This window comes from Nuphar pumila, chromosome 7, assembly GCF_984573655.1.
Source record: "Nuphar pumila chromosome 7, dmNupPumi1.hap1.1, whole genome shotgun sequence".
Taxonomy (NCBI): Eukaryota; Viridiplantae; Streptophyta; class Magnoliopsida; order Nymphaeales; family Nymphaeaceae; genus Nuphar; species Nuphar pumila.
Genome location: NC_143255.1, coordinates 120,375,126 through 120,394,185, shown reverse-complemented (window position 1 = coordinate 120,394,185; position 19,060 = coordinate 120,375,126).

The window sequence follows — 19,060 nt, the reverse complement described above, 5'->3', positions numbered from 1 at the left end:
GGCCTCTCAAACTAATAGGTGATAAAAGAGAACATTAAGCTTCTAACACCATTTGAGCAGGGTGCACCCATAAGAACTAAGGGAATCATTAAATTGTGATAAACCAGCAGCGGAATAGTGCCATGACATCTGCATGCAGCTTCCAATGGCAATAGGTGAGCCTCCCAAACTCTGTGGCGAGTCTGGCAACATTGCTAACACATACCAAAATGACATTGCTGCCAATATATATAATGTCAATGCCAACTCAGACACAAGTAATTGGCCATATAGAGATGGCTAACCTTGCACTGCAATCGGCCTCATGGTGGCTGAAATATACAATACAAACATTCAAGCATCATCATGAACTCTGCACAAGACCCTTCAATATCAAAATAGCATCATTCTCAAACACTTTAGTAACTTTAACAAGAAACCACCTAATAACAACCATCAGCAAGCACAGTTAAGATACCATCAGGAAGGGGATCATAGAGAAAAGACAGGACAAAAAAATTAAATTGAAAGAGGAGAATGATGAAGCCACAGAAGAGTTCAGCTTTTGTTTCCATCCACCATTTGAGTTTATCACGCCGCTTGTCAAGCTAACAATGACAAAGGCCTTGATGTTCGACTAACATTCTACACATGGTTTCTTGGGAACAGGGAAGTTCCCAACATTAAGTCCATATAATTCTCCTGCCAACTCACTAACTCTATTAAGACGAGAATTCAAAGGTAAAAGAAAAGAATATTATACATTTAATGAAGCAACATAATGTTATAAACATAAAAATCAGAAAGCCATACCAGTTACAATCAATCTGTTTTGTCTAAAAAATTATTCACACACGATTTTTGATGTCCTAATATTCTCCAATAGAAAGCTTAGTTCTTTTTCTATGTAAACCAATTTAAAATAAGGGAAAGTATCATTCCGCATTTCTTTCCTTATCCAACAAGATAAAATTTCATGATTTCATTCCTCAACAATGATTTAAGATGAACAATTGCCATGACATGCAACTTACCCATGATGTTACAGAAAATAAAAATCATAAGCTGAAAGTAGAATATCATTACATCAAAAGTTCAAAGAGGATTTATCAAAAAATAATTGGTTACAAAATCAGACTTACTAATTTAAGGGCTGTTTCACATTTCATAATTTTGTGAGTAGTTGACGATGGATTCTCCATGCTTGCCTATAGGAGACTGTTGAATGACCGTTTCTATCAATACTAAACAAGTGAATCTGCCAAGCAGAAGGTTCTTGTTAGTGAAAAAGGAGCACATTCAGTTACAAAGGAAAAGTAACAAAAGATCTTAAGAGACTGGAAACATGGAAAAAGTAGAATCAATATAGCAAATTAGCAATCTATAAATCTAAAAACAACCTCAAATGCAAAAGAATAGCGAACAAAACAGAGTTCAGCAAAATTTCCAATGAGAGGTATATGAAGTCCATGATCAATGTAAATATGTGTTTTGTGTACCTCTGAAGGTACCAAGATTAGGAGGCTGACAATGGCAGACTTCAAGGAAGCAGTTCATTAGGAGAAGGACCACCACTTGTCTAATTTTTTGTGCTTGACTCAATGTAACCAGCATCAGAAAAATTCCACCTTAGACTACAAAGAGAGAGGTCACAAAGGAAAACTTGTCGATGGAGACTGTTGCTCAGCATGGAGAGGTTGATTCTTGACCACTAGGGCAGGAGCATTTTGTCATTTTTTATTATCAGAAAATAAATGAAAGACTGACACTAGATCCACTATGTCGAGATTTTTGAGAAGAAAACATTGATTTTGAGTAAAATTCCGAGCAAAGAAAGAACCATACAAGAAAGCGCCAACCAGAGAGAGAGAGAATTCAAAGTTTCTTATTTTCTACCATGTTACTGTGTTACTTTGGCAACTGTAAGATAGTGTCATGTATCCTAAAATGTAGGATTGAGATAGAGGTAGTTGTAGGATGAGGATAGAGATAGTTAGTATGAAGATTTGCTTAGCTTTATGTTATTTTGCTTTAAATATGTAGAGGCTGTATGACTGTGAGAAGAGAAATAACATTACTTAGTTTGAGAATTAAAGAGGGTTCGGTCCCTCTCTAAGAGGACTCCAACAATTGGTATCAGGGCTAAATTAATCCAACATGAATAAGGTTTGCAGGAACACACAGGAGATCTTCGCGAGATGGAAACTCTTGCGGCCATGAGTATGCAAGATGAGAGGCTGGTAGCCCCAATGACGAGAGAAAGATTCGGATCACCAAAATGAGTCAGAGCTATGTCACATGGGTGCAGGTGCGGGGATGCGGCACTTCCAGAAAAACCCGGGTGCGGGTGTGCGGCCAAAAAAAAAAAAAAAAAAAAATATATATATATATATATATATATATATATATATATATATATATATATAACGTCCAAAAGTTGGACATAAATGACCCTGGGTGCGTTGACTGCACCCAGGGTCAGGTTGACCGCATCGGGTGCGGGTGTGGCACCTAGTTGGAGAATCCCTGTGACATATATTAAAAAAAAATTTCTTGGCAAAAATATTCTTTTTAAGTCTGAAAATTTAGACCAAAATGACCCTAGGTGCGTTGACCGCACCCGCGTCGACGCAGGTGCGGCACCCTGCTAGCCAAATCCCTGTGACATAGAGTCAGAGTCATCAAATGGAGGGCTGGTTGGCAATGGACCTATCCAGACACGATACACTAGACTTGATTTTCCAAAATTTGGTGGAGAAGATCCAATTAATTGGATTTATCGTGTAAAAAAAATTTGATTTCAAAATACACCAGAGAACTAAAATATCTTACTCGCATCATTTCATTTAGAAGGAGCTGTCCAATGGTTCCAGTGGTTTGAGCACATACAAAATGAGCTCACCTGACCCAATTTTACCAAGTCCTTATGTGTTGGATTTAGTCGCATCGAATATGAAGACTTTGATGCTACCCTCTCAAAAATTCAACAAATTGGGTTGGTACATGAGCACCAAACCAATTCAAGAAGATTGCCAACCGAGTGAATGATTTCTCCTAAATGGCTGAACAAAAATGGCTGACTTTTTAGGTAAGGCTTTTAGACACAGTGGGAGGAGACTCTAAAAATTGCATAGTCAAACTTATTCTAGTTTGGGAGAAATAGCATGGTTGCCAGTTGAGCAAGCGGGAGCGGGAAGCGAGGCACTTTCAAAATTTTAGGAAGCGGGGAAGCATGGGACCACTTAGGAGCGATTCGGGAAGTGTCTCGGAAGCGACCTAGGAAGCGTCTCGGAAGCGACCTAGGAAGCGTCTCGGAAGCGAGGGGGAAGCGAAAAAAATAATAATAAAAAATACAAAAAATTTTAAAAAAAAAACAGGGGAAGCGAGGGGGAAGCGTGCTTCCCATTAAAGGGAAGTGCGTCCCCCATTGAAGGGAAACAGATCCCCCATTAAAGGGAAACACGCTTCCCAAAAAAAGGGGACGCTTCCCCCCACGCTTCGGAAGCGCGAGGTTTCGCGCTTCCGAAGCGCGCTTCCCCTTTTAGCTAGGCGCTTCTGGTAACCCTGAGAAATAGGCTTGGGATCAAGGGGTTGGATTAGGTGATAGGACAAGACTGGATTGGATTTTAGGCCTGGCAGGTTCCAGTAGAAAATTAATATGAGAGATTTGATCACGGGAAGTTGGGTTAAATTCTGCAGTTCACAACACGCAGAATAGATTGGTTTTTTTGAACCGGTTTGAGTCTAAGGGTTGCAAAAGAGGCTTGGGGTTGAGGTTAAGGTAAGTTTGACTTACTAGGACTTAGAAGAGGTTCTTGGAAAGATCTTCTACTGGTTTGATGGAGCATATGGTCGTTTGGATGCAGGATGTTGCAGTAGAGGTTCGGCCACAACCGAGCTCGGGTCCACGTTTCATTTAGCTTGGGACAAGTACCAAGAGTCAGACCAAGGAGGGTCAGAACTTGATGCAACAAGGTTACAGAGAGGGTGCAATGTGAGAGAAAGAGAGACCTTAGATGGGGCGTGGGCTAGAGAGAGAGTAGAGAAGAGGGAGATGATTTTAAGAGAGAGGAGAGAGGCAAAAGTTCAATTATATTTCTTTGATGATACTCCAAAGCACAATACAAGGGGTATACATAGTATAGAGGGATATTTACACCCCTAGACAAGTTATAAGCTTCTTCATAAAGAAAATTTAAAATAAGAAGAAGAATATTTGACCACACCATAAAACTAGGTGACACCTCACAAGCCCTTAAGACTTAGCCAAAATTAGGGACATCAATTCCCAACCCCCTTTACTTGCTTCACACATCCACCAAGGCTCCCACCAAGGGGAGGTCGACCTCCATGTGGGCCCCACAAGGGCCAATTGGTCCTTGATTGTTTCCTGAATCTGGGTCCATCCAAACAGGACCAGTTCCTTCTTGCTCTGTCCTGTCCAACAACAAATTAGATTTGAGTCTCAAATACAAAATGAAGTAATGCCGCAAACTAAATGGCGTACATGGCTGAGGATGCTGCAAATGTTGATGTGACACCTTAGGAGTGGGTCCCACTGCAAGATCAAACTTGGATATGGATCTACAGGGAATGGGTCTTTATCAATTGCTTGGACCATGGAACTTGGATTTGAGTCTTCCACAACTGGAAACGGGTATTCAACATTGGGATCCGTAGTAATGCTTGGATCCACCTAAATCCCTTGGTATAACGGATTTGGATCTGAGTACGCCATGCTTAGATCTATTTGGGGCAATGACTACGAATCAAGGCCTTCTACATTAGGATCTGCTTTGCATGACAGGGAAAATGGAGCTGGAGTTGGGCCCTCTAGAATTTAGACTCTATTAGATCATAAGTACAAATGTTTTGGCCTACCATGTTTGTGGCGACGATTGTACTTGCATGCATGCAAGTAGAGAAAATTTGATGTCTCCAACAAATTGACAAGGAACCACCTACTATATAATCATCTGCAATATCAGAAGAGGGGTCCACTCCCATCAAACGATTGATGTAGATTGAAATGAAAGAACACAAAGACAAGTGCCTTTGTTATAATTGCAATAAAAAGTTTGGTCCAAAACATTGTTGTAAATCTCAACAATTATTCCTTCTAGATGGTAGTGAAGATGATCCTGGAGGAACATTCTTGAGTAGAGAACCGTGAGAGAAAGGTTCTTTTGAAGAGGGGTGAAATGTTAGGATTCAAAGTTTCTTGTTTTTTACCATGTTACTATGTTACTTTGGCAACCGTAGGATAGGGTCTCTTATCTTAAAATGTAGGATTGAGATAGAGGTAGTTGTAGGATGAGGATAGGGATAGTTAGTATGAACATTTGTTTAGCTTTATGTTATTTTTCTTTAAATATGTAAATGTTATATATGTGGGGAGAGAAATAACATTTGTTCTTAGTTTCAGTATTAAGGAGGTTCATTTCCCCTTAAAGAGGATCCACACACACACTAGATCCTAGACGCTTCTAGGTTGTGCAGCTGCTCTATATGGCATTCCAAACATCAAATTCTAGTGTTGAGAGGAAGGGACAAAGGGAGATGGACTGGGAGTTTTCCAACTAAAGGATGCATTAAAGGGTCTTTTTTTCATTATTAAAATTTGTTATTTTAACACCTTAAATCATATATCGCCACATCTCATAAACTGAATACAACATTGGTGCATCTGTGTCAACCGTCCTTAGCATCTCCTATACTGGACCCATAACTTCCAAAAAATAGTCAACTTTCTCCCACCACAAATCATCATCAACACACCTTTTTATAAGTGTTTTCTTCATCACTCGATTGACGAAAACCAGAGTTGTCAGTCGAGGAAGCGAGAGCGCAAAGCGATTCGACAAGCAAAAGTGAAAAGCAAGGCACTTCTAAAATTTTAGGAAGCAGGAAATGCGAGACAACTTAAAAGTGAACCGGAAATTGTCTCAAAAGAGAAGCGAAAATATAATTATATTTTTCCTAATTTACCAAAATATAAGATTTATGTTATATAACTCAGAAGCAGTCAACCAGAAATATAACTCAGAAATAGTAAAAAAGATTATATATGAATTAGACACACAGAAATATATATATATATATATATATATATATGAAACACATTAACACATAATATATATAATATACATATTATAATAACTGAAATACAAAATATATAATATAATTGAAACACATGGTTATCAGTTATATATATATAACTGAAAAACATAAACTATAGCAAAAACAGGATGACAAAGAAAGAGAAATAAGAAGGAAAAACATGAAGAAGAAAAAAAGGAAAAAAGAAAAGAGAAGAAAGAAAAAACATGAAGAATAAAAAAATAGAAAAAGAAGAAAAATAAGAAAGAAAAAACAAAAAAAAAAAGAAAAAAGGAAAAAAGGGGGAAATTGGTATTTCTTTTATGTTTTTGATAAAATTTACATTTTTAAAGGCTAAAATATGTCAACTGGGTATGGGTGCGGGTGCGGATATATATATATATATATATATATAAGGGAAAAGGGTCATTGTCTCTCTCTCTATAAAAGGGAAGGGGTTATGAATACCCCCCCCCCTCGCTCTTTTACTTCTTTTTCTTCCTCCTCTTCCTCTTTAATATTCTTCTTCATTCTCCTCTTTCTTTCTTTTCTTCGTCTTTCTTCACCTCCTCTTTCTTTTCTTCTTCTTCTGTCTCTTCGTCTTTCTTCTTCTTCTTCTTCTTCTTCAAGGAAGCTTGCTTCTCATTTAGGGAAGTGTGCTTCCCCACACATTTTGGAAGCGCTGCATTTTACGCTTCCCCAATCCTATAGACGCTTCCGATAACCTTGAAAAAAACTCAATAACATCTGCAGCCATTTGAATGAGAAGATCTCAAACCTGCTTAATGTGCTTGATAATCAATATTAATGATGCAAATCTTGTCCCACCTATCTTAAGCAATTTTAGATTTTGTTATAGAGTGAAAATGTGTGTTGGTGATTCACTATAAAATTTCTTATAAATCAAGCATCCTTTTCTAAATTCTCAACCCAGCATACAACTCATTGGCCCTTGCACTTTACTACTTGGATTATATACACTTTTTATGGCTAAATTTAATGCATGCTACACATGGTATCTAATATATAGTAGGAAATTCATCTTCTAATGACAAACCAGCAGATTTACAAACCGCTGCATTGCCGATAACAAAAAGCACAACCTTGCCAGGCCCAACTTCTTTTACAGCATTAGCAAATAGTTTCTTCATATATGCAGCACTTTTGTACCCCTCAGATGCATTAATGGCTTTTAGAAAACTGGTTCTTTAATAGATACTGCAATGAAATTTATCAAAAGGATGCCTTTGATTATTTGTTTATTTGTCAGAGATTCAGAATCAATGGGCACTCCATTTTCATCCCATAACAATTTTTTATAGTGTAATAATCTCTCAACATAATGTCTTTCTTCCCTGAGAATTGTTGTCTGGAGTTTCTTGGGACTTGTAGGGACATAACCTTGTACATCGCCATTCGCCAATAAAGTAATTAACTCTCTCCAATAGAGATTACACGACAAATTAAATGGTAATGATGCTGAAGAAAATAGTCGCCCAATCTTCCTATCAAGTTCTTCTCTTGCAGCAAACTTTAAACATTCCCCTCCTTTTCGTATTTGCCTCATGAATAAAAACGGATGGAATATTCACCAAAGCCGCAATTTTCTTTGCGGTTTCAAAATCATCTTGTGTTTTCCTTAAAATCTTTAACACATCCGCATCTACTTTCATACATTTTGAAATCATGGTTCCTTCAATTTTGAGTAAGTGGCCTTTTACCCTATAATAGGTTCCAACATATTGGGTCCCGAACACTACTACAACCAGTATGACTAGATCTCGAAACTACTCATATTTTTTTCCTCTGCTGCTCATACTCACAACAAAATCAGAAGTTCACAAAGAAAATTGCGGCTTTAAGGTTGGGTATATATAGTTTGTGAAAAATTTTAGGTTAAAGGTTAAGGGTCAAGAGTCAAGATCAAGGTCAAACGAATTTGGATAAGATTCAAAGAGGATTTAAGGTTGGGTTAAAGTTCATGAATGGCTAGTCAAAGATGGTTTTAGACTTGGGGATTAAATTTGTCCCAAGTAATAAAAAGATGAGTCAAAGCCTAAGGTCCAAGATCTAAATCTAAATCCATATCCAAGTCAAAATCCAAAGTCAAGGGTCTAGGGACAAAGGTCAAAGGTCAAAGGTCAAAGGTCAAAGGTTAAGGTCAAGATCAAGTTCCAAGATCTAAGATCCAAGATTCAAGATTCAAAATCCAAGATCCAAGAATAAAGTAATGCACAAGCCCAATATCTAATGCCCTTGAGGGCCTTGCCCTTTAAGGAACCACCCCTCTATATGCGGACAAGAGTTTTACCAAAAAACTTGAATGTGAGACTAAACTTTTGTAGAGAACCCGTTACTTAGGCAAATAAGGAAATTATGGTATGAAACTTTTGTAGTTTTGAACCAAAAATCCAATAATCCCTCACGTAGATCAAAACTATAAGAAGAAGATTTAAGAAGTTTGCGAAGATTCAATGCATAAGTAAATGTACCTTTTGGGTTTGAACTCCCATGTTAGTGTTACTTAGTCTTAGTCAGTGTAGGACCTCAATAGCGTTAACTTTGAATTAAGAATCATAATTGACTTTACAAACACTATAACACACATTTTTCTTTGAGGTGGTCATAGTGTATCTATCCATATATAGAAGTTGTGTATTAATGGTCTTGTATTGTATCTCAGTTTCATGAGTACTCTAGAGACAAAGTCCAAGTCCCATAGAAGGTGAACCCCACATTCACACTCACGTAAGTAAGTCCATCAAGGGTGTAAATCTATTTGAAACACCCCAGCCATAAGGCCTATGGATTTTATTAAGAGCTCAATTTGAACTTAACCTGCATGCATAGGTTTCGAGCACTTGACATCAGAAATGAGAAAATTGTTAAGCGTTCAATCAAATTACTCAAAACTTGTTCTTCTCATTAAACTACTAAATATAGTTTGACTCTTATCATGTGGTTGAGTTTCCGTCAGCGGTGATTGCTTTTATAGAATTTAACCACATTCCCCCCCCCAGATGTCTTAAATGCAGTTCTTTTGTCAATAGATCCATTAAGTTTTGACAAAATTTTACATATTCAATTGAAATTATTCCTTGCTTGAGTAAACTATTCACATAATTGTGCTTTACATTGATATATCTAGATTTTTTACCATAAATATTACTTTCTATTTTATATATAGTTGTTTGACTATCGCAACACATAGCTATCAGGGGTATTAGCTTATCTCCTAATGGTATCTACATTAAGAGATTCTTTAGCTACTCAGCTTTCATGCTAGCTGATGCTAGTGCCATCAACTCTAACTCCATTGTAAAATGGGTTTTCATAGTTTGCTTCTTGGATCCCCAAGTAATTGTTTCAGATCCAAGGGCAAATCTACAACTACTTGTGGATAATGACTCATTAAAATCTGAATTTCAGTTTGCATCATTGTATCCTTTAAATACAATGGGTTTTCTCTCATAGAATATTATATATTCTAAAGTTATTCTCAAGTACTTTAGGACTCGATATATAGCATTACAATGCACTTGTCCTGTATTAGTAGTATATCGGCTCAACTTGCTCAAGCTGAAAGCTATGTCTGGTCTAATTTCATTCATAGCATGAATGGAACTACCAATAATACTTATATACTCTAATTGAGATATGCTTCTTTTAGTGATAATTGATAGCTTAACACTAGGATCAATCGGAGTAGCAATAGACTTACAACCATAATGATTATATTTTCTTAATGTCATGGGATTGAGTTAATGCATAATTATTTTCATGTCTAATTAGTTTAATACCAAGTATGACATCAACTAAACTCATGTCTTTCCTGTCAAATTTAGATAAAATAAAACTTTTGGTATTAGTTATGCATTCTATATTATTACTCATAATATCATCCATATAGATAAATAATTATAATATAGTTGTTTTCCACTTTACTATACATGCATTTATAAAAGTCATGAATTCTGAAACCATATGAAATGATTACTTTATTAAATTTCTTATGTCATTGTTTAGGTGATTGTTGTAAGCCATAAAATGACCTTAAAAGTTTGCAAATTTTCTTTTCTTGATCAGTATTTTGTCTATGTATTTGATAAATTTCATAAAATTCAATAAACTCATTTGAAAGATATTCACCATCTCTATTAAATTTAAAATGCTTTATTTTGCAATTATGAAATATTTCAACCTCAACTTTTAAAATCTTAATTTTTTTAAATGTTTTATCTTTTGTTTTCATAAGCATATTTTGTGAAATCATCAATAAAAGTTATAAAATAATTGTTACCCCTACGAGTTGGAGTATTTTTCAAATCACATACATCACTGTATATTAAATCTAATAATTTGAATATCATATTTTTTAACATGTTCATATTTAGGAATAAGTCCTAAGTTACCCATGCTTTTCAAAAGACTTATAATTAATATGTCGTAATCTATCATGCTATAAATTATATGAGTTACACATATAAACATAAAAAAAAAATCAATTTTCTTACTCAAATTGTGTTTTAATAGCTTATTAGTGGCATAGCTTTTGCCTACAAACTTGTGGTTCTTTGACAGTATAATATTATTGGATTCTAAAACAACTTTGAAACCATAAGTTGTAAACAGATAGGCAAATACAAGATTTTTTGTGAGAGTATATACATGACACTTATTTTTTGAGGGTTAAACATTTTTTGGAGGTAAAGTAAAGTTTCACTCTCTTTTCCATGAATTTTAGCTTCATGTTTATCACCTATATAAATCATATAGTCTTCCCTTATGGTTTTGTATGTTTTGAACATACTTCTATCATTATATGAATGGATCGTTGATCTAGAATTTATGTACCACCCTTTATTTGAATTAATCATAAATAACTTATTGACTATAGCCACCAGGTCATCATCGAGCTTACTAGCTTTATTACCTTAGAATTTATTTCTGTGTTGGCATTCTCTTGCATAGTGACCTGGTTTTCCATAAGTATAACTGAAAACATTGTTTATTTTTCTTAGCAATGAAATTGGATTCCTTATTCTTATTCCTAAGTCCAAGTTTGAACTTTGGTTTGCGTTCAACCATTCTCTAGCATAGTGACCTGGTTTTCCATAAGTATACCTAGAAATATTATTTTTCTTCTTAGCAATGAACTTGGATTCTTTATTCTTGTTCCTAAGTTCGGCTTTGAACTTTAGTTTGCGTTCAACCATGTTTACTGTATCATGAACTTTTTTTACTTCATCTTTCTTATCTCAAGATCGAGCTTGCTCCTCAATTCTAATATATTAAAGAAGTTGTTTTAAAGTAAACTCTTCATTCTTATGTTTCAATTCATTTAGATAATCTTTCCAATATGAGGGCAATTTACCAATGATTACAACCACTTAGAATAATTCATCAAGGTTTATACCCTCATACGTTATCTGATTAACCAAGATTTGCATCTCATAGACTTGAGATAGTAGTGACTTATCATCGAAAAATTTGAAATTCATATACTTATTAACCTAAAACTTATATTTTTTTGCATCCTCAGTTTTGTACTTGCTTTAAAGGCCTTCCCATAGTTTCTTTTCAGTGTTAACTTTCAAGTAGAGATTGAATAGGGTGTTAGAGAGTGCATTCAGTATGTGTCTGTGACACATGAAGTAATCTTGTTTCACTTTAATCTCCTGCGATTTTCAACAATGGTTTCATCCTCCTATTCTTTTGGATAGTCCTCTGTGAGCATGTACACTACTTTTGCAATCGTGGGGAAGATGAGCATCTTGTGTTGTCATTGTTTGTAATTAGTGTCATTGAACTGAGACAACTTGGACAACTCCTAGTTTTCAACCTTTACAATCGCCATTTATAGGACTATCGCTTGAAAATTATTATAAATTTTATCTTACTTGGTGGGTCAGGCAATTGAGCTTAAACTAGGTATGCTCAGAGGCACGCATACACGCGTGCTATCTTTCAAGCGATAGTTGCCCCACTTAGGATCAAGTCCTTGGTGCAATGGGTATTTATGCAATTATGCTCTTAGGATAAAACTGAGCTTTCGCCTAATCGCAAAAAATTGATCTATGTCCTGCATTGGGTAAGACCAATAACCTCAACATAAACCACTTTGAACAACCTCTTGATTAGGATAAGAAGATCTAGGCTCGATTTATGTATGCATCCTGGGTATGAGTATGGATTCTGAATACAAATGGGTATGAATCAGAATTGTAGTTGGACCTGAATCTGAACAACAACTAGATCAAGATCTGAACTGTAATTGAATCTAAATCTGAATAGCAACTAAATCTGGGTCTTAACAATAACTGGATCTGGATTCAAACTATAACTAGATTTGAATCTGAATAACAACTATATCTAGATATGAATTGTAACCAGATCTAGATCCAAATAGCAACTGGATCTAAATTCGAATAGCAACTAGATCAAGACTCGAACAGTAACTAAATTTGAATTGTAATTGGATCCAGATCCTGTTTAGGAGTCCGAACAAAAACCAGATCTAAATCCTGAATAGAGACCAGTAACCGCATTTGGATCCCGAATAGACTGAACCATAATCGGATTTGAATCTTTGATAGAGATCCGAACTACAATCTCGAAAATCCAAAAGAGGAGAGAGAGCAGAGCTCATGGACAAGAGAAGAGAGAGCAATCGTGAGAGAGGGCAGAGATGTGCTAGTAATGATATTATAGAAATGGGAGAGAGCCTGAGTTTATATAGGCACCAACCCCCCTCCAGCCACTACAAAGGCCATAATGGGTCTTAAAGAGGCAAAAACAATTGGCTTAATGGCCCATGGCTTACCAAAACAGCCAACTATAATGGCTCAAAAAGATAGGTGCCAAAATAGGTTCAAAATGACCTTGACAAAGTCAAATCCAACCTTGATCGAGTCAAGGTCAAACAAGTTAAGAATAAGGGGTGGTTGTGCACCATTTTAAACCTTTAATGCCCGTGAAAAACATTGGGCAAGGTTTAAATGGATCCGAATAAGATATGAAGAGGATTAAGGTTGCATCAAAGTTTATAAATGAATTGGTCAAAGATGGTTTTAAACTTGAAGATTAAATTCATCTCAAGTACTAAAAAAATAAGTCAATGTCCAAGGTCCAAGTCAAGCCTTAAGAATCAAGATCAAGGTCAAGATCATGATCCAAGAATAAAGTGATGCACGAATGAGTAGGGTAAATGTTCAAGGTCAAGGTCATGATCCAAGAATAAAGTGATGCACAAATGAGTTGGGTAAATGTTCATAAATATGCTGGTCAAACCACCTCTCTGTACAAGGACATGAGTTTTCTAAAAAAATGTTGAACTAAATTCTTATAAAGAACCCATTACTTAAGTAAACGGCCAAAGAATGAGCCAAAAATCCAACATGATTATCTCAAAAGCAAATCCCTTGCCAAGAAGTGACTGAGTGTGTTTGAGACTATAGTTTGTCCGTATTTATCACCCGCCTTTGAAGTCGGCCTCTTAAAAACATCGACGGCAATTAGCACTGAGGCCGATCATAGGCAATGGCTTATCGAAGCTACTCGTATCTGATTCGCTAGAGCCATGACAACATCATTCACCATTTTTCTTCCTCTTTTACTCCTGCCAACCACCTTATTCAATCACCACCTTTCGTTTTGCTTTTAAAACAGTGATAATTCACATCACCCACCAAACGAAAACGTCATTGATAGAAAAACAAACAAACGCACATTTAGAAAGAAAAAAAACGCATCACATCGTAGAAGTTTGAAAGTTGCTGGAGCAGTGGTTCCTCTTTTCTCTTGTTAGCAGCTCCCCTGAGTAGCGAAAGAGAGAGTTGCAGGAATGGCGATGGCCGTTGTTTCATCCTTGGAGAAGCTGCGTGCTCTTACCAATGAGAGTGGTGTTGCTCTCTTCTTCAAGAAGAAGTTTCAAATGCTAGAGAGGAGGTTTGATTCGATTCTTGAGGATGTGGAGATTGCAGAAGCCAAGGAGATGTCCTTCCCCAACGACGAAACGAAGGAGTGGATCAATAGAGTCAGGGATGTGGCCTATGATGCAGAGGACATCGCCGATGAATTCCGAGTCAAGATCGGTAATCGCGATCGGAGGCGGCACGCTTCATTGCCTAAGCAGCTTGTATGCCGCTATGGATTCGCAACGAGAATCATGGATATCAGACAGAGATTAGATAAGATGGTGAAGGAGAAGGGCCGCAATTCTTTCAAACGGTTATTGTCGGAGGAGGGCATGAGAGATGAAAGTAGCAGATCGTCCACGGAGACGACGAGCTCGGCGGCGTCCAGCACAAAGAGTGCAGGGAGGGCTGCAGATATGGAGGTAATAGTTGACACTCTGCTGCACCATGGTTTTATTGAGAATGCTTGCAAAAATGTTTCTATCATTTCCATTGTTGGTGTGGCTGGAATTGGGAAAACTAGGCTTGCCAATATGGTGTTCAATGATCAATTTGTTAGGACACACTTTGAGGAATCCATGTGGATAGTTGTTTCACAGAGTTGGGATGTGGTGCAATTGGCCAGAGAAATACTAGAATCTATGGTTAACAGTGCAGTGAATGAATTGGAGTTGAATACAGTGTGCGAACGAATCTGCGAGGAGCTCTCTTGTAAGCGGTTCTTGTTGGTGCTTGATGAAATTTGGGATTTGGATTGGTGGTTGGTATTGGAGCCTGTGCTGAGAAAGGGGGCAATTGGAAGTAGAATCTTGATAACTGCAAGAGATGAAGATGTTTCATTGAGGATGGGAGCGGATTATGTTCATAAACTTGGGCGTTTGTCTTTTGATGAGAGCTGGCAGTTGTTCTTGCAGGAGGTATTGAGAGAAGGTGAGAGGGAGGTTGATCTGCAGAATTATGGTGTCCAACACATGGGGGAGGTCATAGTTAGGGAGTGTAGAGGGCTGCCACTTTCTATCAAGGTTCTGGGGAGTATGATGAAGTCCAGAGAAAGATCACTTGCAGTCTGGAGATCTGTTGCACATAGCGCCATTTGGAAGACATCTTGTCAGTTGGCTTGTGGTGTCGTTCTGTCTCCTCTCATGTTGAGCTACAACCATCTGCCATCCCCATTGAAGCGATGTTTCGTATATTGTTGTGTGTTCCCACAGGGGTGCTGCATAGAGAGGGAGCACTTGAAGAGGCTTTGGATGGCAGAAGATTTTATAGAAGAGAGCAAATCAGACAAGGTGGAACCAGAGGATATCGCGAATGGCTACTTGGATGCTCTGTTGAACCATTGCTTAATTGAAGGTCTACCGGATGGTAAATTGAGGATGCATGATCTTATACATGATTTTGCTCAATTCATTGCTAGAAATGAATGTTCAAGTAGTTGTATTGATAGAGCATCGCGCCGAATATCATGGATTAACAAAGAGGGCCAGGTAGATTGCCTTCGATTGCGGGAAATTTGTGTTCTGCGGACGTTACTGTGTCCTGCTATAGAAAATGCACCCTTTGATTACTTTCATAGATTCAAGAGGTTAAGGGTGTTAGATATAAGGTATTGCTCTGTGATTAGATTGCCAGACGCAATAGGAGATATGGTTCTTCTCAAGTACCTAAATCTCGCCCACACCAAAATAAAACGGCTGCCTAAATCAATCGGAAAGCTCTGCAATCTGCAAACATTGGACTTAACTGGTAGCCAAATAGAAAAACTGCCCAAAGGAGTGGGGCAACTACACAAGCTGAGGCATCTTGATTTGAGGGGTACATATCGCTTAACAGTTATGGCCAGAGGACTGGGCAATCTTACTTGCCTACGCACCTTGACAAAATTTATTTTGTCTAATGACAGAAAAGGAAGAGGGGCATGCAACATACAGGACCTCAAAGACTTGAGCAATTTGCGCGGGAGCTTATCCATAGAGCACTTGGATAGAGTAAGTAACAGAAATGATGCAAGAACCTGCTGCTTACATGATAAACAGCAGCTTGTTGATCTGGAGCTCGTATGTTCAGCTGAAGTCATCGATGCAACAATGCAAGAAGGAGAAAAGGAGATAACACAAAGGATGGAGGAGATATTTGAAGAGTTGCAACCTCCTCCCAACCTTGAAAAGTTGAAAATCATTTGTTACTTGGGGAAGAGCCTGAAACACACATACAAAACTTTGCAGACACTTACTCTTCAAGGATGTATATTTCTGGAATCTTTGCCCGAATTAGGTTCTGTATCCAATTTGTACATCCGAGATTGCTGTAATTTACAGACATTGTGTTGCATGCCTTCGATGCCGGCACTAAGGATGTTGGAGATGAAACAATGCCATAGACTGGATTCATTGCCTTTGTTGCCTTTGCTAGAAGAGTTGGTATTGGAACATTGTGGCAATCTGTCTGCATTTCAAGACATGCCACAGTTGTTAAACATGAAGGTTAATGGGTGTAAGAGCTTGAATGCATTGCCTTCTATGCCTGAACTAAAGAAGTTGAGAATAGAAAGGTGTGAGAACTTGCAGCAACTGCCACGCCTTTCTGCCCTCACAGAATTGGAAATTGGTTTCTTAGGCAATTGGGAGACGTGGTCTGGTGAAGGAGCAATCCCACACTTGCTTAGATTGAAAATTAAGGATTGTCCACGGTTGAAGGCATTGGCCCCTTTACCGGCCCTAATTGATTTGGATATTTATGGATGTCAATCACTGGATAAGCTTCCATACATCCCTTCACTGAAAAGCCTGAAGATATCAAAGTGTAAAAAGTTGCATGCTCTGTGGGAAATATCACAAGCCCACAGAGAACACCCTATACCTCTTGAATCTCTCAGGGTGAGGGATTGTCCAAAACTGAGATCTTTTTGGGCTTGCTTAGCACATCTCCATAAGCTAGAGAAAATGGACATAAGTTGGTTTCCAGAGGTGAGTGTTCCACCAGATGACATACCACTGCTGCTTCATAACCTTAGGTCCCTTACAATCAGAGGCTGTCCTGAATGTGATTCACTGCCTAGTTGGTTGCAGCATCTGTTTAGACTTGAGCGATTGAGTATTGAGAATTCAACGGAATTGACTTGTTTGCAAGGGCCATGGCCAGGTCTTCAAAAACTAGAATTCCTTGAAATCAAGCATTGCCTCAAACTCGTTTCTATTGAGGAGGATGGACTGCAACACCTCACTCAGCTGAAGTCACTGTCAATAGAAAACTCACCCCAGTTGGTTCAGCTGCCTCAAGCATTTGCAATCCTTCAGGGACTCGAATATTTGAATATCAGGAACTGTCCCAAACTCCATTCACTTCCTGATGGCTTAAGAAACTGCTTTGAACTGAAAAAAGTCCATGTTTATGGTTGTCCCATTCTCCAAGAAGCAATGCCCAGCTGAAGGACTAGAAAGGTATCACTGTCATAGGGATTTCTTGAACGATGTTTATCTTCACAAGTCATTTGAATATGTACTTTGGCTATTGAAGCAATGTGCAATGGATTTGAGATTCAACATCGACAGATATTGGGAAATGAAATATGCAGTTGTCAAAGTGACCCTTGATGTTGCTTGATTGTGTCTCCAATGCTTGAATTTGACTCTGAATCCAAACATGTAAATGAAAACACATTCAAAATTGTATCAAGATCATAAAATTTACAAAATCCATGAAATATTATCTGAACATGTTTCATTTGCCATTTGCTTAGAACCTTTATTTGTTACACTCAAGCTTTCACCATGATTTTTTTGTCCTTTTGGCAAAACTTCTAGAACTGGTCTTTCTACCAGATGATGAACCATCAAAACTAGAACCTAAAAAGGAAGTATCTAGAATTCATTCTCTAGATTGACTAATAAATAGGGCCATCAGACTGGATATAATTACCCAAAGAAAGTGAAAATAACATAATGAAAGGTCACCAAGTAAATGTGAAACTAACAGTGGAAGGTCATGAAGAATTGCTGTCAGGCTCAAATATACACAGCGTATGTCCATGTGTTCCGATATAATTGTTTGATCTTTGACATTTATATATTTACATGGTATAAATGTGTGATTAGTAAGGGTGCTTTTTCTCGGATAAATATTTGGTACTATTGAATGTACAGAACTATCAAGTAGAAACCACTTTTTTTTTGTAGATCGAACCCTACTGATGAAATATATATGCTTTGCTTAGCAGGAAACAGATTTTAAATCATGTAATTGTGACATGTAAGCAGTTCTTCAAAGGCTTCAAAAAATAAACGGCCCACAATATACCAAAATTTCATAACTCAAAAAATGATGTACTTAATTCTGAAAAGACAAGATCCAAGATCGAAACATTAGCGAAGAATCCATGCTGAACGCATCTATGAGTCAGATCAAGTTGACATAACATGCACCTATTATTTTCAGCTCAATAGTTTCATTTATCCCATTGCCTCCCATCCCCCAATTGCAGTGTCTATTGCCAATTTGAACTGTGAGCCAGTTAATCACTATCAGATGTGATTTTGTGGATGCCATGATCATGGGGAATAAAACAGCCAGGTTTACTGAAATTCCATACACACGAAACTATGCAAGGCAAAGCCAACATTCTGCACATACTGAAGGATGCTCAGGCATGCTCTGAAAGAAAATAGCCACCAAAATTCTGTCTCTATTAATTAGAGCAGAGTGTGACACCCACTCTGCAAAATCGACAACCGATGGAGTAGCTGGGGGTGATTGGGGTAAGAGCGCTCAACTTCAAATAGAATTTACCCAAACCCCACCACCCATCATACACTATATATGAACCTTTTTTTGGGTTAAATTGCAAAAAAAAAAAAAGTAATAGTGAGGTGTTGTCATTCTGTCCAATAGTAAGATGAGGAGTTTGAAAATGTAGTGAAGATTTAACTCTTAGACGAATAATATCGATCAAGTAAAGATGGTGACTCCACTATACAAGACTTCTTTACTTAAACAGGTGCAGGATGGTGAGAATGATGATGATGACCCTCCAATAAAGTTCATTAAATTTAGTAATGATAAGAGCAGTC